The 22,218-nt window shown below is 32.7% G+C and overlaps 1 protein-coding gene across 4 annotated transcripts in view; it reads right to left on the bottom strand.

Moving 5' to 3' along the window:
• The window catches only part of LOC111000927, a 65,883-nt gene that overhangs the window by 21,763 nt on the left and 21,902 nt on the right, over positions 1-22,218 (bottom strand). The window lies entirely within an intron of this gene.

The raw sequence follows: 22,218 nt of genomic DNA, 5'->3' as shown, positions 1-22,218 counted from the left end.
TTTTTTTCTTTAAATAAATATAGTTCATACTTTTTTATTATTCTGTCGGTAAGATCGAAAAATATTATTCATATTTCATAGTTTTATTAGTATTTAATTCGTACTTAAATATAATTTCCATAAAACAATTTATAAAAAATAAAAATAAAATATCGAGCAAAGCTCGGTCATCCAGGTACCAATTAATTAACAAAGAAGTTTTACTTCTGACATGTACTTTGTACGCACGCATTTTTTTCTGCCGTGTTTCTCTCGTCTGTTCTACGCCCTTGACTGTCTGTAAATGTTGATTACGAGTTGAAATTTTTTTTAAGTAAGTTGGCAATGACCTAAATAATCCAGTGGCTAGCTATTGACCTCAGATTTCCGTAAGTTTTGTGCCTTTTTTTAAATTAACAGTCGATGTCTGTCGGGTACAGACGTCTACAGGCTAGTTTATCCACATAGAAACGATCATTTGTTGCATTGCAATGATGAAAATTGATACATTATAGACAAAGAAGAGCTACCTCGCACAAATAATTATTAGTCTAGCTATTCAAAGGGGGACGCTGCTAGTAACTTCGGAACTTTGCCTAAAGGGACTGCTTTTAATAAAATATTTTATAAATTTTAAGCTTAGTTATTAGGTATGTTAGAATTACTATATGTACAATTTGTTTATAAATATAAATCTTCTGTCACGATGTTTGTCTGCGATGGACTTCTAAACTACTTAACCGATTTTAAATTAAATTGGCACACCGTGAGCAGTCTGGTCCAACTTAAGAGATAAGATAGCTTAGATCTTTAATTATAGTTGCAATTTTATTTTATTGCAATTTATTTGTTTATTAATTGATACAACTCTAACAGATGGCGCTGTTGTAAAAGTACGAACGTTTCACATAAGTTCTCCTACCGTTTTCCTCGAATAGTTTACTTCTATGTAATAACAATAACCTTAGCCACAGCAATGCTTGGCCGAGTCTGCTAGTACATATATATTGCAGTGAAAGGCATAACAATGAACATACAAATGTGACGTTAATTTATCTATATTAATCACAAAGTGCTCCTTTCTCGGATTCGAGTGAAGCGGGGCCATAGTAGCAGTGCCATCCACTCGGATCCGTGCGAGCGCCCCGTTCATTTTTTTAAACCATTGCCACCGCTAGCTCACGAATCCGAGTATTCGGCACTCGACGTGCTGTATGCCGTCACACAAATAATAAAAATTCATTCTACACATATCTTCAAAAACATTCAAAAGAAAATTTTTAATTTTATTTGTTTGATAGATATTTTGTATGGATATATATATAGAGATGGAATAAATGGAAATTACAATTGAATTGATCAAATTAACTTCATTTGTACGTATAAATACAATAATAATAATAATTAATAATAGACAAATATCAAACACTGCCGAATGCATCCGATTGTGCCTCTGTCGCTCGTTCCGCGCTCTCGCTTGCACTTCAAGCCTTAAATGGAACGCCTCAGAGCGAGGTAACGCCGTATGAGTCATGTTTTTTCGTGCGTGCCGGATCCATCGAATTATAAGACGTTCTCACTTTAAAAAAAAGTTTATTTAATTTTTCTATCATCCCAATAAATAATTGATATGTACTTAAAACTCCAATTCACCAAATCCATTATACAAGTGTTCAATTAAAAGGCTAATGACTATGCTACCTTTGTATAGCCCTTTTAAGTAATTCAGCGGGCAGATTAGACTAAGGGCCTGTTTCACAATGTCCGGATAAGTTCCAAATGAGCTATTTATTACTCATTAGTAGGATAAACAGTATTTTTGCGTTTCACGACTGCCAGATAGCGCTATACGTCATGAAATGCGAAGTATCTTATTCGGAACTTTTATCTTTCGAATAATTTATGTGTTGCATAGCAATTTGGCACTTTATCCATACATTGTGAAACAGGCTCTTAAAATTATCCATCTCCACTTTAAGAGTATCGTACCGAATGTCGGAACGACAAAACTAATACATAGGAATGTCTTTATTAAGAAGCCACGCCCATATCGTGTTTAGTCATTGAACAATTATTAAAATTAATTGAAAATAAACCCGTTCCAAACACAACTTTCTTTTTGATTATCGTGTCATTTATAAAAGTTTTACACAAACCTAGGTCGACTTTTTATTTTATTAACTTAATAAAGGTGTATCTTGCCAGTTGATCTAGAAATGCAATTTTTGAAGTGAAACTTCCTAGGCGCATGAGGGTAAAATTGTTAACATCACGAAGATTTGCAGCGTTTCTGTTGAACAAAAGGGAAAGAGCGATTGAAACCGATTGAGGGAGAGTGAGAAAGAGAGATCAAGATGCACGCTATTGGTTGAGGTATTTTTTGATGTGAAACATCTATAGCCGCACGTAAAACCGATTTCTGGCGTGGCGACGCATGCCGTGGCGACGCGTCGCCACGTAGTAAATTTCACATTAAAAATATTTAATGAAAATAATGTTTATTCAACAAATAGTCATCGTTATCTGGAAAAAAATCGTAATATTTTATTTTATCATTATGACATATTTACCTGGTTCCTATCACACTCTATTCTTTTCTGCATATTACTTTTACAAAATAATCTCGATGTTTCACATCTACCAGGCGTCCCGCGACGGCTCACATTTTTTTTTAATAGAACAGGGGGCAAACGGGCAGGAGGCTCACCTGATGTTAAGTGATACCGCCGCCCATGGACACTCTCAATGTATTCGTTTAGTAGTTAGATATTAGAACTTGTATTAGTTGGAAATTCTGTTGAATAACGTCTTGTGCAGATAGCGCAGATTTTTATTTATTTATAATATCTTTAGCACTTATTCAGTGTGTAAACAGTGTGAATATACAAGTACATGAAGTGTGTGTACAAGTACGTGAAGTCTTAGTAATAATTAATTTGCAAAGAAGTTTCACTTCTGAGATGTATACTTTGTATACACGCACTTCTTGGTATATACCTGGACAAAAGAGGCTCAGCTGGTGTTATATGACATCCGCCCATGGACACTCACAATGCCAGAAGACTCGCAAGCGCGTTGCCGGCTATTTAAAAATGAGTAAGCTATTGAAGGACTCTAAGTCGAATTGGTCAGGAAATACTTCAATGGACAGAACATAGTGGTGGTGCGCAGAAATGTGGAATTGCGTTAATTTCGACGTCTTTTTTTTATAGAACAGGGGACAAACGGACAGGGGGCTCACTTGATGTTAAGTGATACCGCCGCCCATGGACACCCTCAATGCCAGAGGGTTCGCGAGTGCGTTGCCGGCCTTTTAATAATTACCAAAATGAAATAGATAAATAAATATTTTTGGGCGTATCAAAAACTAGATTTCGTTGGATTCGTAAGTAGTACTTTATAAGTTTGATTCACAGCGGTTAAGTTGAGCCCTGTTCAAAGTATTTTTATTGCAAGTTAATACTTAATAACTAGGCTTTTACTAAGGAAAAATCACCCTAAAAGGGTCGTAATCCCCCATGGCAGATAATTAGATTATGCTTATTAAATTTGTCATTAAGTGCATATGAGCTTCCCCTAGTGTTGTTGTGCACGACTCTTAATAAATACTAGCAGACTCGGCCAAGCGTTGCTGTGACTAAGGTTTTATGATACAGCATACAAAAATACATATAATCCTTGATTTTCACCCCTCTACGACCAACCTCTATTTATTTGTTAATTAAAACCTAATGAATTGAACTCTGAGGTTTATGCAGAGAAAATATTTACAGAAAAACCTAAAAAGTTTTCATTCCAGAAAACCGAACAGTCTTTGGAATAGATTTGGAAAATATTCCATGTTGATATGTAATAAAAGGTAGGCTACGTAAAATACCATTAAATATAAAAGAATTAAAAATGTCGCAGGGCATTTGTTTGTTATAATAATACATCGTCAGAGTTACGAAGTAACTAAGAAGATGTAACCAAAAATTTCAAAAACTACTAAACCGATTTGACCCATACACAAAGTTCAAATATATTATTGCTGCTACAAATTAAAACGCTAGTGCGTTTTATATGTATAAAGCGCCATCTATTGAAAACGTTGAAACGTCAAACAAAATCTCTAACACCGAAGGACGTATTCATGTAATAAAAAAATAAAAAACTTATAGACACTTAAATGTTAACAATTTCTTTAAATTTATATTATGTTTTAGTGAAATAAATCATTGGCACAACTTTTTGAAGTCTGGGCGTCCGATTTCTGTTTTAAGACAATCTAATAGGCAAGTAAGTGATCATACTCCTTTAGTATCCTACCATATAAACTACACACTACATACCCAGTCTCTATAAAGACAATAAAATAATACAAAGTACTTTTTAAGTTGCAGAAATTAGTTAAAAATGTAGAGCTGTGTATTTTATTTTTCGCTTGTGCTAGCCCGTAATAAATTCGACTATCGACATCATACATACAGAACATTCTAAGAAATCTTTTATTTTGTTAACATATTGGGATTGCTTGAGAGTCATTTATCACGAAGATGCCTCAATATCGCCAGATATGAATAAAATAAGTAAGAAAAATTGCGTGCGTACAAAGTACACAAGTCTGAAGTAAAACTTTGTAAATTAATTATTACTATTAAAAGCCCCAATAGATGATCATATTCCAGTATCTGATCACTCCATGTATTTGTATATCTATATCCAAACTGTTTACACACTGTATACGTGATAATGATAATATAACATTTTTATTTTGCTTCATTCACAGTGGTTGCCTGGAAGAGATTGCTCGGAAGCGATAAGGCCGCCAGTTGCTCGCCTTTCATTTAACTATGTTCAATTTTTATATTGTAATGTAACGAAGTGTTAATAAATAAATAAATAAAAACATCTGTTTACTGCACAAGACAGAATTTCCATCTAAAGTTCTAATATGTAACTAAACGAATACATCAACCAAAAGCGTGTATTTTTCTCTCCCTCATCTCCCTTTCTCACTCTCTCAATCGTTCTCTCCCTTTTCTTTAACAAAAACGCTGCACATCTCCGTGACGATCCGTAATAAATTAACCCTAATGAAGTTTCACTTCAAAAATACAACATAATTTCTGCTGCAACAAAAGACAAGGTGAAAAATACAGACTAAGCAATCGCGTTAAAATAAGAATTGTCTTTTATGTAATTACTAACACTAGTCTGAAATTAATTTATTTTTCTAATAAATTTTTTATTAAAACATTGTGTATTATAGATGTTGTTTCTTAAAATACATATTTTATCAACAGATTTGAGTTTCATTCGACACATTGATATCTCCTAAGGGAATGCCTGATGTCCCCATACAAATGAAATATTATACTAATATCAATTAGATGCTTTTTGTACGTTATTGATACATTAAGGGTGACATTTAGACAGCATGGTCTGTAAGCACTCGCGAGCCCTCTGGCATTGAGAGTGTCCATGGGCGGCGGTATCACTTAACATCAGGTGAGCCTCCTGCCCGTTTGCCCCCTGTTCTATAAAAAAAAGTCAAAATAATTTCCATTCGGAGACACATAAAGATAATGTCAAGTTAGGCCGGACCTTCTCATGATGCAGCTAGTATTGTCTTTTATTTACATAACTTTTACACATTTAAAGAAAAACACTTTTTTAACGGATTATAGTTATGTATTTGTATTTAAACTTATAATTATTTGTACATAATTTTAAATTTAAACCGACGTTTCGCGACGTGTCACCGTGACCACGCACGCTGTAAAGCACGCGAAGCGTCGGTTAAATTTAAAATTATGTACAAATAATTATAAGTTTAAATACAAATACATAACTATAATCCGTTAAAAAAGTGTTTTTCTTTAAATGATGCAGCTCTCAGCTCTCTCCTTTGAAGTAGAATTGGCGAACCCTTAGATGCGGACAAAGCTAAGCTGTTACCGTGTCCTGTCTCTGGCGATTGTTGGTGGCTCCGTGGGGTTTTAGTGGGTATACACAGTGGCGAGTCCCACATAACCCTTCACCATCAGGCAACGCTGCCGCGGGAGGGTATGTGTAACGCATTTCCCCACAAAAAAAAATTGGCGAACCCCAAGGGTGTAGTAGGTGTAGTAGGCGTAGTGGGTGGGTCTCACTAGCCTAGAATAGGTCTTTCAGCGTAGTTCCAACTTCACAGACCCGCGTCACAAGTATAGCATATTTTAGGCATTCTACGAGCTGCCCGCTGAAGTATTTTTGAACAAATTCGAGCCAATCGTACCAATTCTTGAAAGGCCGACAACTCACTCGCCTCTTTTTAGTGTCTATGGGCGATATCACTAAACATTAGATGAGCCTCCCGTTTGCCCTATACAATTAAAAAATGTGTGTTTGAAGTGAACCTTCTTTCGTGCTTACTTCTTCTCTTCTAACTTTACAAAATTTCTTTAAAAAAAGTTAAATTAGATAAAGTTTAACAAAAGGCTTTTATTATAGACATGAATACAAATAATACAATATATACTACTAAGAATATTACAGAATTTCAGTATTTGTAATAGAATTCTTACTACCATTGTTATCGTGATTATATATTTTTGTTATTAATGTCGTAGGGACAAGAAAGAGATGGCGCGTTACTGAAAATGTGACGGTAAATTTTAATGCAACACCCTTATAGAAGTTTCACAAAATGATAGATACAAAAATTTATAAGAACCGTTCAAGCCGTGTCGGTGTTAAACACACGACTTTATACTTATAAGGGTATATATTAAATTAAGTCTCGTCGATACCACAATCGGCGGGTGCATGCAATAAAGATCAGACTGGCTTGCGGTTGAACTTTGAGTGCATTTGTTTCACGTTGTTATACAAAGTCCGGGGTTTGAATTTCGGCAACAAACCGGCTTAAAAAACTCGGTTAAGTCTCAGTGTATATATGTGTCGTTATTATATACATCCGTAGATATAGTTAATTAACTTATCGATATATTTAATATGACTAAAAAATTCTAAAAAATATTAAAAAAATTTTATTTGTTCCTTCATATTAAATATATATCTACCAATTAATAAATCTGAGAACTGTGCTTTGTAAAACTGTGATTTATGTTTCTGTTTCAATGTGTATTCCGTTTTAGCTTTTGTGTGTAATGTAATTGTTTGAATATTGTTTAGTGATTAGCTGTAGGAATACTTAAATAAAATTAATAAATTAATAACTTACAGAATTCTGAAAAAGTGTTTTATTTAAGATATAAACTACATATTAATAAAATGGCGGATTAAAGACTAAATGAGGTATAATATACCTAAAACCTATATAATTATACCTAAAACTAAAGCCTGGCCGGAAGTCGAATTGTTAAAAAAAAACAAAAAGAAATTAAAGAAACATATCTCATTACATAAAAAATCAATTTGAATTAAGAACTAATTTATCATTCGAAAAAATCAAAACGGTTCACAGACGCCGGCGAAAGTTTATTTTTAAATTCAAAAAGGTTTTAATACAAGACAATAAGATTCCATTTCCAATGAGTAATCTGTGGAAGTGTCAAAATAAATTTGTACGCGGTGATTCGATAATAAATCTCTGATTGAGTGCGGCGTCAAATTCTATAGTTTTTTATAATCGGGTCGATTCTGAAGTTTTATTACATTTTTTAAGTCAGAGATGTTTTGTGTAGTTCTAGACGGGGAGTTTATTGCCCGTACCTCTAATACTACGCCCTTTATTTGAAACTGTAAACTTATGTTACCTATGAATATATTAATTTAACACACATATATAATAATTAACAAATTGAATGCGTAAACAACGCATACAAAGTTATAGCCGGAAACCAAAACTTTTTGATGTGAAACATCTATAGCTGCACGTAAAACCGATTTCTGGCGTGGCGACGCAAGCCGTGGCGACGCGTCGCCACGCTATATGATATACACATCAAACAAGGTACAGTCTAAATGCAGTAGTAAATTTCACATTAAAAATATTTAATGAAAATAATGTTTATTCAACAAATAGTCATCGTTATCTGGAAAAAATCGTAATATTTTATTTTATCATTATGACATATTTACCTGGTTCCTATCACACTCTGTTCTTTTCTGCATATTACTTTTACAAAATAATGTCGATGTTTCACATCTACCAGGCGTCCCGTGACGGCTCACATTTTTTTTTATACAACAGGGGGCAAACGGGCAGGAGACTCACCTGATGTTAATTAAGTGATACCGCCGCCCATGGACACTCTATGGCGAATTTTGATTAAGTAAACATGAACTTTTGAAAATATTATGTATGAATATATTATTATTTTTATTACAAAAAAAACATTTTTCGGCAAGCATCCCGTTCATTTTGTAAATTCATCAAATTAAAAATTTAAGTTCATTGCCATCCCTAGAGCTCTCGGATCCGAGTTTACGGCACCTAATGTGCCGACCACTCGGTACGGAAAAATGTATTTATTTTAATAATAATAATAATATACATTCATACACATTTTTTCACATTTACTTAATCAAAATTTACCATGTAATAATCCATTGTTTAAGCATTCAATGTGATAAATTAGCAACAGACTAGGCAAGTTATGAAACGTCATCGATCCAAATCAAATGCCTAGATGTTTGATCAACTGGCTGAACGTCTTTCAGGCCGCTAGTTAAACGGCTAATTAAGCAAGTTGGCTGCAAAAAATTCATAACATGGAACATGTAGCTTTCATAAAGACTGTTTGGTTTAAAATAATCATCGAACTATTAAATATTTTCAAATTTTCTCTTCATAAAACCTTCTCTGAGAGATCTGCCTTCGAGATATGTCTTCAAAATATGTCTAAGAAGACTTTTTTAGGATACATTATCGATGTATTCACAAATACCCTAACTTTTTTTTAAATAATCTAAAGCCTATCATCAGGGATAACAGGATTCTAATAATAATGAGGTAATAAGATATAGTCATCTTACTGTTCAAAAGATCGTTCATTCTTAATGGATCTTTTAGATAACATACTTGTTGGATTACGCATATCAATCAAGGGCGTTGATGTCAAAGGGGGAAAGGGGGTATGACTAAATTATTGTGCAACTGTGTCAATAAAAACATAGTCATTATTAATATATTTACGTATCTGCAATATTTTTAGCAAAATGGATGAATAGAAGAATTTTACATTTTAGAACTTTAGATAGATATTCAGTCACATAACGAATATGAGGAATATTCATACACATGAGGTACAGCATGCAAAAGCAGAATATCTAACTTACAAACACTAGAAAATAAATTAATAAAAGCATTATTTAGATACAACATACACAGATTAATAAAATCAACCAAGAAACCAAAACAATATGTTTATAGCACCTGTATCTTTTCTTAATCTATATCTTAATTTAAAAAATAAATAAATAACTCTCTCCATAGTTGCCTATCATTTAAAAAAATCAAATACACAACTACACGCAATACGAGTCGAGCGAGTTTGCTTATCTTGCCGAATTCGCGTACGTACGTATTTGAAGAAATCTATTAGGTATAAGAGTGTGCAATTATTTAATCAATTACCATCTCAAATTCGCAATATTGGAGTGTTTGACAAATTCAAAAAGGCAGTAAAGATGCATGTTAGAATGAACACAGTTGACTGAAATTAAGACGGCTTATGGCGACTTGTATCTCGCTCTCGTATATACATATTAATATTAAGTTTCTCATGTAAATAAAATATTTTTTTTTAATGAGAAATAAAGTTCTTTAAACATTAAATTTAATACACGTTAACTTAGATACATAATCATATGTTCCACTTAAATCTTAAGTGATGCTTAACGCCTACACTTCACCTTGACAATTTTTATTGACATAATCATGTTTGTTTACTTAAAATGAAATGCATATTAGATACGATGTCCAATTGTTTAAAGAGCATACTTCTCAAAAGCCTGCAACGCATCCACTAAAAATGGATAATCTGACATTTTCGGACGTCCCGTATGCTTCGCGATTATAGTCAGTACAGATAATGCGTATAGATAAAACGTATTGCTTAATGTGGCCTATCGACCTTTTCAGTCTTTTTTTTTTTTTATAGAACAGGGGGCAAACGGGCAGGAGGCTCACCTGATGTTAAGTGATACAGTCTTTTTCGTTTGCTGTCATGGGCACCAGTTTAGTTCTTTTGTGATCCACTTTTCTATTCCTCTTGCCATGTACTCCCATCTCCCATCTCCCACCCACTACCATTTAAGTTTATTTGTTGTATGTATTACGTAAGCACTATAGAGTCTTTGATTTACATTGCATTGCTAATTTACTGCAATTTATCCCCCACAGCAAATTTTTTTGTAGGAATCCTCGAAAATGCATTTCGTTTTCAAGCATAAAACAAACAAAAAAATAAATAATTACTGCTGACGTAATCACCAAATAAGATAATCAAAGAACTTAAATCATTAATTAGCTGTGCATTTGAACCGCAAGGCCCTAGACTACTTTATAGGGAAAAATATAATATTTAAACTCTCAAACAAACCCTCAATACTTATGGGGGTTCGTAGAACTACGTTTTCAAAAATTAAAAAAATACTCTTTGTTCGTGAGGCTTATCTGTGTCGAATATCAATTGGTTGCAGTCTATCCTGTCACTGAATTATAGACAAAAAAGTTAGCACCGTTTGAGGAGCGATAAAATGCTGCACCATTTTTTTTACTTTCACACCGCGTTGAGAACGTTCGTATTATGATTTACTGAATATAGTGTGTGTATTTTTTTCTGCGATCTCAACAATAATCTAGTCAAAACCGTTTACAACGATATCATTTAGAACAACAGACCGGTTTTATTGAAAGTCAAAGGTCCCGGCTGAATTCTATTCTATTAGGTTCTATTCTATTCTATCATGGACACTCCATAGGCGATGGTATCATTTAAAATATACCTTTAAAAAAGTCATATGATTTTTTTTATTCGCTACAAAAAACATGATTATAAATAAATATGAAACTAAAGTTTTCTATCGTAACAGAAGCTTAAAAATGTTCTCGATATATTGAAATAAAAAGGGCTTTTTAAAAACATTCCGTATGAATTCCTTATCTCTCAATTAAATTAGATTGTTTACGTTTATAGATAATGTACAGACATTAACAAATGATCTTATCAATGCCAAAGATGTAATTAATAGAAATTATCATTGGCAATAAACATGTAAACAATATGTCGTTGTAAATAGTCTGTTGTCTGAATAATTTAATTGTTAATCCATTAAATAATTTACTTTAAAGAGTGATTAATAAATTGAAACGAGTTTAAATACTATTTACGACTCTAGATACTATAAAACCCTATAAACCTACCTAAAAAGTATTATAGAGATGACGTCATCAGGACGTCCGGATATGGATTTAAGTATATTTAATTTTTTCGTATCACGACTTTAACACATTTTGCCAAATGGCCTAATATATTGTAATATAATGGCAATTTATTTACAAAACGAAATAATTTCCTCCTCAATTCGGGGAACTCCATCATCCGTTTAGATGACGTCATCAGAAGGTCATGATTCTAGAAATACTAATGCTGGCGAATTGTCTTGAAATCAGACTGTATTGAAAACGGATTTTTGCCGCACACCATCGCTTTGAGGAACCAACTGCCCACTGAAGTATTTCCGAGCCAATTCGACTTATGGGGTCCTTCAAGAAAAATCGTACAAATTCTTAAAAGGCCAGCAACGCACTCACGAGCACTGTGGCATTGAGAGTGTCCATGGGCGGCGCTATCATAAAAAAAAACAGAATAAATAGATTGAGCATAATTTTTAAAATTGCAGCGCCATTTTAGGTGCCCGTATCACCGGTTTTTTTTGCTAAGATTCCTATGAAGTGAATGACCGATTCTTTTGTGGTATTGCCATTATTATAAAAAGGAGGTGGGAATTAATTAGTTCTTAGGACTCATTTTAATAGATAAGTGGACTTCTGTGCCTGATACATAACGTGACCAGACCGTTTTGAACGGGACTGTCCGACTGTCCCCAAAATGAACTGTGGGACTCATAATTGTCCCGTTTTCAATCCACATTGACCAGCAGATTATAAAAAATCGTGCCAAGCGTTTATTCATATTTGAAATCGTCACCATATTAAAATAAATTTGTTCTTCTGATAAATGTATATATTACTTAACATTATAGATGCCTATATTTTGTAATTCGTAACTTTTAACTTACTTTTTTTAATAAATAAACTTACAAGTGCTTTTTGACGTGACGACGTCTTATAATTCGATGGAGACGGCTGCACGCACAAAAAAACATGACGTATGCGGCGTTACCTCGCTCTGAGGCGTTCCATTTAATATCTGAAGTGCAAGCGAGAGCGCAGAACGAGCGACAAAGAGGCGCAATCGGCTGGCAGCGTTATTTTTTGAAATTATTAGTATATAGTATATATAGTTCGTTTGTTAAAATTATTGACGTAATTGTATTTATGAGTACAAATGAATGTAACTTGATCGATTCAATTGTGATTTCCATTTATTAAATCAAACAAATACATAAAATTAAAATTTTCGTTTGAAAAAATGCAACTATTATTTTACGTGCAATTTCAACGAAATAGTTAGCTTGTATAAATAATCTAGGACATGACAATTGTATTGGCAAAGGCGGTAGAAACTCTACAGTTGTAATTTGTAATTCAATAAGCAAATCTGAGTTGCGTAGAAAGAAAAGTCTATTTATGAGCCGTATTGAATATATGACTTCAAATTTCAGTGGTGTCCAATCAATTTGCCTTTTAAATTAATTATTTCTCATAAGAATGAGAGATATATTTAAAAGATACAGTATTTACAATATTCTTAAAACTACATAGTAATAATAATAAAAAAACTTAAAAATAGACAATTTTAACGAATAAAAATTATAGTCCCTTTAATACTGGAATTTACTTGCAATGAAAGCACCTGATCTATGGTCACCGGTAGTACCAGGACTTAAATCTTTAATGAGCCCTTGTGTTAGATAATATATTTTTCAGTTAATGCATTTTGTGAGTTTTTTAATTATAAAAACCTCGAACTAAAATTAAAAACAAACACTTCTGTGAGAAGTTCAAATCGCTATTCCATATTCGAAGTGTGAGTATATTTATTTTAATCGCCTATAGTACTTATATCAAATAGACAGATAATCACTACATAGTATAAAACAAAGTCGCTTTCTCTGTCCCTATGTCCCTTTGTATGCTTAAATCTTTGAAACTACGCAACGGATTTTGATGCGGTTTTTTTTAATAGATAGATTTCAGAGGAAGGTTTATATGTATAATAACATCCATTAAATAGTGGAGAAGTACTGTTATTTTTGAGGTTTCTAATGCGATGTCGTAAATAATTACATTTTTTCCGCTTACATTGCAAACGCAGGCTGAACCCTACGAGTTTTATCAAAATAATGTATTAAGTATTGTACACATTGAAAAGGTCTACAGAAAGTCCGTGATGGTATGTGTCTATCTCTTATGGATAACCCACATTTTTATATACAACGTTCACAGATTTTCTGTAGTGTATTTAGTATCAGCACTGCACCCGTGCGAAGCTGGAGCGGGTCGCTAGTAATTTATATAAAATAGTGTACAATCTAAAAGTACATTATCTATCACAAAGATTTCAAATCAGGAATATTTTGTCTATGGTCAGCGTCGGCAGATTGCGAGTCGCGCGGGAATCCATTTTCGAAACTTTGACGTTTCGTTGTTCACCGCAAATGGCGCGCTAATCTTGTTGTCTAGTTTTGAGCTTTTGTGGGCAGGAAAGGCATTTGGACATCCTAGGCGTCGTTAGAAATTGTTGACTTAATTTTTTGATCGTAGACAAAAGATTTTAATATTTTATACTATTTTTACTGAATTCAAAAAATGCTATTTATCATATTAAATATTTCGTTGTAAAATTTATATTTATTCTGATGTTATTGATATAGTTACATTAGCGAGCATGTGTGCTAAATTTCGTAAGTATATTTATGATTTTGATCAATTCATCATCGTCCGTCTACAACTGTGAGTTTCTCAAGGCAGTTTTTGCCGCCCACCATTAGCTTCCCACTGAAGCATTTTGTAACAATTTCGTCCTAGGTTCCTTGTAACATAGCAATCCACCGTACCGATTCTTAAAAAGACGGCAACGCATTTGCGAACTCGCTGCCATTGAGTGTCCATGGACGGCGGTATCACTTAACATCAGGTGCTATATAAAAAAAACTTCTTGTTCGTATTTTGAATGTATAATAAATGAATTAAAGTATACGAGTATTTCTACGATAATTTTTTTTTCAATGTCATAAACAAGAAATTCTTCTATAATAGGCCAATCATTGGTTTGATTGTTATAACAAATGTCAAGTGACCGTTTGCGTGACTGCGAATTTGGTTTTGAATTGGTGGTAATTGGCGCACGCCATTACATGCAGCCAGCATGCTTTTTATAAAAAATAATCATACTATTATACGATATTTGTGCTTAAATTTTTTTAATCGTGTAGAATTCGTTCCAGCGAAATAATAAGCAGTTATTGTTTGTATATTTTTTAACCTCTAACCCTTTGAAACTTACATAAAGTTATAACTATTTCCATATAATTAAAAAAAAAAACTCTACCTTACCTAGCATAGGACAGAATACTGTGCTATGCTATTTTTTTAATCATGTCTATTCCTAAAGAGTATTTATTGTTAGAAAGTCCGAGCAAATGTTGTGTCATTACTTTCGCTCGGGCGGACTTTTGTCAGATGTGGGTTCTTGTTTGGTTAGGGCTATCACACAATTTAAATTATTAATATAAAATTATTAATTCCTCGATTCAAATTTATTATTAATTGCATGTTAAGAAATCTGTTTTTTTAAATTATACTTCTTTTGACACGTTAGGAAATTATGAGAGTATACGATGAGCGCGCACACCGTCACAAAAATCCGACACCCTGAAGCTATAATCGACAGGTCATCGTAAAATTTTTGAAATTTCTTTGACCTCGTTACCAAAGAAGTATAACTTCTAAGGCGTGTACATAAGTACATACACACACGTTATAAAAAAAATTGCTCCAGTTCAAACAATTTGTACGACTCACTCAAAACTTGGCGATTAAAATGAGTGGCGGAAATTTTTTTGCTCTACGCGCTATGAGCTAACTTTAGGGTGTCGGTTTTTTGTGACGGTGTACGGGTGTCGGTTTTTTGTGACGTAAGAATTTAATCTTAAATTTTTTCAATAGTATAACTAATACAAAACTATATTGATTAATTTACTATTAACAGTTTTGAGTATATACATAACCACAATCTACACAATCTATCAGAGCAAAGACAGCCCTAATCATGATAATTCCCAATGGCTATAAATCAATTCAATGAAATTGACGCCTCGGCTAATGGAGGTGTCTATTTCTTTTTAATTACAGATGCATTTAACCTTTTTTCGATACAATAGTTATCTTACCTGGCAACTCCTTACAAACTAAAGAAGAAATAGTTTGAGCAACTGCACGTAAACCTGCTAATATTGAATAATAAGAATTTGAAGATCACCCAAGCCATTAACAAAATATTAGGGATATTTTTGTTGTACAAAAAAAATTTAAACATAATAATCTGAAAAGTAAGAAATGAAACTTCTTCATGACTGTATTCGAAAATGATACTACTATATGCAACTTTACAGAAATTGGTTAAGATAAAGATAAAGTTTAACAAAAGGAGTTTATTATAGACATGTATATAAATAATCTAATTAAATCATTTACCTTATTACTACTAAGATTATTATTAAATATTATTATTAATTGTAATAGAATTATTACAATCATTGTTATCGTTATAATATTTTTGTTGTTAATGGCTTCGAATCTCTTTGTGATAGGGACAAGAAAGAGATGACGTGTAACGAAAAAATGTGACGGTATTTTTTTTCCCACGCCAATAGATGTTTTACTTCAAAAACTTGGCGATTAAAAAAAAATTGCGGAGAGTTTATTGCCAGTTCTTTCCTTCTACGCCCTCGAGAACTGGCTGTCAATGTAAAATTAGAAGCAATATACATTTCTGTTTTTGACGTTCATAAGTGTACATTATGTTACCTATATGAATGATGATTTTGAATTCAAATTTACCAAGAGTATGGGAATTTATAGAATATACTAGCGGATCCGACAGACGTTGTCCTGTCTATACGTCTTTAATTAGAAAGTTTCAAACTTTTTTTAATAAGCTAAAACATTCTGGACCATTTTGATGAAAATTATTATTCAAATGTTATGACAATATCTAACGATCCAGCACATGGTCTACAATAACACAATGATAACAAAACTTTTTTTTAATTTGATCGCAGCGCTATCTGTCGGGACAGACTAAAATTAAATTTCGAATATTATTTAAAATGCCTATTTTTTTTGAAAATGAAATATATATTTACTAGGCTATATAGCCTATGTCACTCAGGAATGATGTAGCTTTCCAACAGTGAAAGAATTTTTCAATTCTGCCAAGTAGTTTCGGAGCCTATTCAATTCATACAAACAAACAAACAAACAAAAAATCAAACCTTTCCTCTTTATAATATTAGTATAGATATGACGTAGCCAGTCTCTCAGGCGATTGGTGATAAAAAGAGATTCAGAAAATTCTCTTCAGTCTTTTGAATCTTAGCTAATTTTTGGGAATTTTTTTGGGAGACCATAGATAGCTTACGCTCCGAAAATCCCATCTCATAACTCTTTCTTTCCTTCCGAATCTTTTAAGGTAAGCCTATGGAACCCTCCTCTATAATTCTTTAAATCTCTGTACAAACATTACCTGTCCACATCGTATCCCAAACTTTAGTACAAAATTTTAAGTGATTTAAAATTATCGTGATTCATGTGCAATTTTCCTTTTTATGTGTCCCTTTTCAGTATTTTATTCCTGTTTTAGTTTTGTATTTATGTGTAAAAAATATACATATAGTAATTACATAAACACAATAAATGTAATACTATATGTATATCTTTTTAGATTTATTTAAAGATCTTTTTGATAATTTTACTTCTTACTCGCAATTAGCTACTATTCATATTAATTGTGACTCAATTAACCTTTGGTCGTGCTTTTGCATTTCTGTTTATTATTGTTTATATTTTATTTAATTTTAGTTACATTTTATTTCGAGTTTCGAAATTTTGTTAATTAATTATGCACTTCTTGTGTTTAACCCTCTTTGGGTGTTTTTTTATTGTTCTATATTCGGGTTGCCTGGAATATTATATATCCTGCTTTATATATATGAATTTGTATATTATGGTAATGAAGTGTAAATAAATAAATATATGTATCATGTTCAATTTTTATTTCTTTAACGCAAAAAAGTGCTAAAAGATTTTAAGCACTTTTTAAGACCCCAAAAAGATTTGTGGAAAATGAGCTACCTGATTACAATGCTGCATTGTTAACAAATACATCTAATATCCCACGAAAAAAAAACAAAAAAAAAGGATCTATTTTTTTGCAATCAAGCAAAACGTCTGCTAATCTATGAAGTTATAAATGTGGCCTCCAATTGATTTTAGCTGCAGGACCTCCTAATCTGTAGAACTTAACAAAGGTACTGGTTTCCGTACGATGAAAATACCTTAGTAGGGACGGGTCATTGCATTCTGTAGTTGCACAAGATGAATTTGATTGGATATGATTAATCGAAGTGCGTAGGCGCATGTTTTAAATCATGTAACGGTATCCATATTAATAAGACTTTAGGCTATGCATCAGTAGGCATCGTCGTCGGCACAGCACGCAAATAAATAGTCGAAATAACTAACGTCACCGCATACACGAATTCAAACATCGATTCCACAGTTTGTTTATCTTATATACATTAGACATACATACATTGGTTTTTATTCATTATTTTCATTATTGGATACATCAGTAATTACTGTGGTTGATTGTAAAACCGAGACAATAGGCTCAAAAAACAGAAGTGTGTTAGATATAGGGACGTATTTGGCTATGAGAGGAAGAGAGAAAGAAAATGTGCGCGCGCACTGCTGTCTCTTTTTTATATCCCCCACTCAACTCCCGTTCGCCTTGCCCGATCACACTTTTCGTTACGCTTACGTCACGCGTTCACCAGCTTACTCCCCAAGTCAAGCGTGCGTAAAGAGGTTACACTTCAAAAATAAAATACGTTTATTATGGAACATAAGATAGACAGGTATCACTTATTCCACGTCATTAAATTTGAACCTGTAGGCATCCCTACTCATCGGCAAAGAAGACAGAGGGTGTGTAGGCCGAGAGAAAAAGCCGGCGTAAAAAACTCTCGATACTCTTTTAGAAAGCAAATCATCAAAGAATACTTATTTTAAAACAAATATAGCAAATTAATTATTAGAAGTAGCCTGCCCAGCACTAGTCACAGGCCCTTTTATCAACTAGATAACACATACACACCATCACGTACATAGCCACACTTTTACACCATCCAATTAGGCTTAGTTAAATAATATAATCGCAATTATTTAAATGTATATATATATATATATATAAATACTTTTTGTTTGTTTGTTCCCTTTTGTAAATCTTTTTGTAGTAAAATTTATCATGTATTCCATCTTTGGCTATATTTTCAGTGTATTTGATTTTAATTATATATAATGTATGTTAGCTGTAGGATTACTAAATAAATAAATAATCGTTAACTTTATAGAAAGCCTTTTTACACAGATTTTCTTTAAATATAACGAAACATGATATATAACGAATAACATCTGAAGACCACAGTTTAGTTGGTCACAAATTACAAAATACCGTTCCGTGCAATCATTTCAAAAAGTATTTCCCTCGCTGTCAAAGTGACAGCACAGATAATTTATGATTCGCATTTGACGTTCACTCGAGTGTCAAATGTTTTGTTTGGGACGCACAATGGCGCCAAGATTACAGGTGATGTCTTTGAAAATAAAAAAATATCTTTTTCGACGCTTTTAATTACTAATAATAACTCAGTGGCGCTGCAATTCTTTACGTCTGGGCCTTATATTTATCTGTTTTATATAAAGCTAATAGGAAAGTAGGTAACAATATAAAAATATTTTCTTGTTGATAAATTTATTTAAAACTTAACTAAACTACCACAACTAAAATGTTGACTATAGCCAACTTCAGGGTGTCGTTTTTTGTGACGGTGTGCGATGAATGCGCTTCATCGTAATTTACTCTCATCATATTATTTTTATAGATCAGGGAACATAGACGCTCTTAATGCCAGAGGGCTTGCAAGTGCGTTGCCGGCATTTCAAGAATTGATACGCTTTTTTCTTGAAGGACCCTAAATCATCATTTTTCCCTTACGCGTTAAAAGAAGTATAACTTTCGAAATTGTAAATAATTTTGCGCGCCAATGTGTGACAGAATATGCGAACGACTTACGATTGTACCACCTTAACATTTTGTACCATATTCTTGCAATAAATAACTTATTATTATTATTATAAACGAGTCGAAATTTCCAAAGATTGGAGAAAACAAGATTTATTATTATTAATACGGAAATAAAAAATTTGTTTTTAATATCGCTATTTGTCTTAAGGGCCTTGAAAGCTTTGCTCGGTCGAACTTGTTTAATATGATATACTTAATATTAATTACGTATGATAACTTCCACTGTGTAATTATTTAAAGAATCTCATTTTAAACTATTAAAATGCTACAAAAACAAATAAATAATTAGGTTATTCAACGTTAAATCAAGCTTAATAGCCCTTTTGCATAGATAATTGCATTATATCCTAGTTACTAGTATAATTTATACCTAAGCATATAAAACAAAGTCGTGTTAGTTTTTTTTATAGAACAGGGGGCAGGAGGCTCACCTGATGTTAGTGACACCGCCGCCCATGGACACTCTCAATGCCAGAGGGCTCGCGAGTGCGTTGCCGGCCTTTTAATAATTTAGTTATTTATTTATCTAATTATAAGTAATCTAACAGCTTATACTTATACATATTATAATACAAAACACTAAGACAATACAGAAAGCCAAAACAATTTATGTATAAAAAACAGAAAACAAGCAAGTGCATTAATAGATAAAGATACATTAAAAAAAAACAAAAAAGAAACTAAGTAAACTGAAATGTAACATTTAAAAACAACAAATAATACTGAGAATTAAAAACTACTACATAAACAAAATCAGTATCATCCCGCTTCTTCAAGTACTTCTTGACATCTCCCTTTATGTCGCAGTAAAAGCAGAGAGTTAATTGAATCTCTAGAAAGTTAATTAAATATCTATATTCAATTGGTGAATATTCACCAAAGAATTTGAAACATACCAACGTTTGCCAAAAGAAAGACGCTAAAAGCATTAATAACGCATAGCATTTTTTATCAACCTATGCAATTATAATTGTTTAATTTTAATTTTTGATTTTTTTGATTCGGTCGCCGCGCTCAATGCCTGCGATAAAATCTATGCAATAGCTTAAATAAAATAAAAAGAAAAGGTACTAAATAGTACACGTGCTTGGTTTAATGGTGTCTGTTATATACATAATGAAGAATGAATTGACACATATAAATATATACATACTTATTGAGAAACTAAATTGAGAATTTAGACTATATGTGTGTGTGTATATATATAAAAGAGGGCTATATTTAATATCGCTTATTTTAATATCAATAATTTTGGTGGTCGGAGTGGGGGGTGTTAAGTTTTGTTCGTTACGGAATTTCTTGATTCGGTCGCCGCGCTCAATGCCTGCGATAAAATTAAAAGCTATTGCATAGAGCTTAATAAATTGCGGTAATTCTGCTTACGAAAAACTTGATACATACGACTGCTTTGTGGAGACGTGTGACGACCAAAACCCCACGGCACAACCAGAAATCTCCGCATTATATTGTTACTAGCGACCCGCCCCGGCTTCGCACGTGTGCAATGCTGATACTAAATACACTACAGAAAATCGGTGAACGTTGTATATAAAAATGTGGGTTATCCATAAGAGATAGACATATACCATCACGGACTTTTCTGTAGACCTTTTCAATGTGTACAATACTTAGTACATTATTTTGATAAAACTCGTAGGGTTCAGCCTGCGTTTGCAATGTAAGCGGAAAAAATTTAATTATTTACGACATCACATTAGAAACCTCAAAAATAACAGAACTTCTCCACTATTAAATGGATGTTATTATACATATAAACCTGTCTCTTGAATCATTCTATCTATTAAAAAAAAACCGCATCAAAATCCATTGCGTACTTTCAAAGATTTAAGCATACAAAGGGACATAGGGACAGAGAAAGCGACTTTGTTTTATAATATGTAGTGATATCCATATATTCTATCATAAGGTAGCGAGGGCGGTCAGCTAAAAGGGCTTTTGAACTACCTGCGCAGTCATTTGTGACTTCACAAACAATTGATATATATGGAGAAGAATATTTATTTTTTGAGAGTTTTAGTGTTAAGTAAGTTCTGTATTATGTAGTATTGTCTTTAATTATTATTTTTTTGTAAATAATTATAAATAAATAAAACAGTGGCGTTACAACCTCTTTTAGGTCTTGGCCTCAGATTTCTGAATCTGTTTCATGATCATTTTTAAATCTAATAGGCAAGTAGGTGATCAGCCTGTGACGGTGATGTGCCTGACACACGCCGTCGACTTTTTGGGTCTAAGACATGTCGGTTTCCTCACGATGTTTTCCTTCACCGTTCGAGCAAATGTTAAAATGCGCACATAGAAAGAAAGTCCATTGGTGCACAGCCCGGCATCGAACCTACGACCTCAGGTATGAGAGTCGAACGCTGAAGCCACTAGGCCAACACTGCGCAATAAGACAAAAAAGTACAAAAATAATATTAAATTAATGAAGATTTCATGTATAAATTGGCTTACATATACTTATATATACACACACATGTATATGTAAGATGTAAGTCATATGTTAATTTTTAATATTTTATTTCTTTACGTATCCATACAAATCCATCCATTTGTCTCCCCATCGCGTCATAATAGCGATGTACGCAGTCTTTTCATTCAAATTATGCCGTCTTCTACTTAACTAGGGCTGCCAACGATTAATTGTTAGTGACATTGTCTATGAAATGTCAAAAAAAATTAAATAAGTCAGAAGATGTTAAAAAAGTTTTTCCAATTATTTTGTTAGGGT

Source organism: Pieris rapae, chromosome 24 (assembly GCF_905147795.1).
Source record: "Pieris rapae chromosome 24, ilPieRapa1.1, whole genome shotgun sequence".
NCBI classification, from domain to species: Eukaryota; Metazoa; Arthropoda; class Insecta; order Lepidoptera; family Pieridae; genus Pieris; species Pieris rapae.
The sequence above is the reverse complement of the archived record's forward strand: the minus strand, read 5'-3'. Positions and strand labels throughout refer to the sequence as shown.